The sequence below is a fragment of the Gavialis gangeticus genome, unplaced genomic scaffold (assembly GCF_001723915.1).
Source record: "Gavialis gangeticus isolate Ggan-Ray unplaced genomic scaffold, GavGan_comp1, whole genome shotgun sequence".
NCBI classification, from domain to species: domain Eukaryota; kingdom Metazoa; phylum Chordata; order Crocodylia; family Gavialidae; genus Gavialis; species Gavialis gangeticus.
In genome coordinates, this window is record NW_017729032.1 from 40,232,099 (window position 1) to 40,232,656 (window position 558).

The following is a 558-nucleotide window of genomic DNA, read 5'->3' on the forward strand; positions in this document are numbered from 1 at the left end:
TACCCTCCTGTGCCCTTTGATCTGTGTTGGGATTACCTCCCTTTGGGCTTGGAGGATCGTCTCCTTAAGGAGTGACCACTCCCCTTGGACACCTGGCTCCCCTCCCCTCCGGGACCTCAGTGCTTCCCCGACTATTCTCCTTAGCTCATTGAAGTCCGCCCTCCTGAAATCTAGGGCTGCTACCTTACTGCAGGCCTTTGCCACCTTGTGCTGGATGGTGAATTCTAGCAGGCGATGATCACTGTCACCCAGGTGGTCGAGCACCCGCAGCCCCCTCACCAGGTCGTCTCCCAAGGCCAGCACCAGGTCCAACAAGGCATCTCCCCTGGTGGGGCTGTGCACCTCCTGGGTTAGATGGAGGTCCTGCATTCTGGCTAAGAACCTACGTGAGCAGTCAGATCTGGCTGACTGCTCTTCCCAGCAATGTCCAGGAAGTTCAAGTCCCCCATGACTACCACATCCTTTGACTTTACTACCGCCATAAGCTGACCTAAGAATTCCTGGTCAAGCTGTTCTCCTTGGTTGGGAAGTCTGTAGTAGACCCCCACTGTTAAGTCT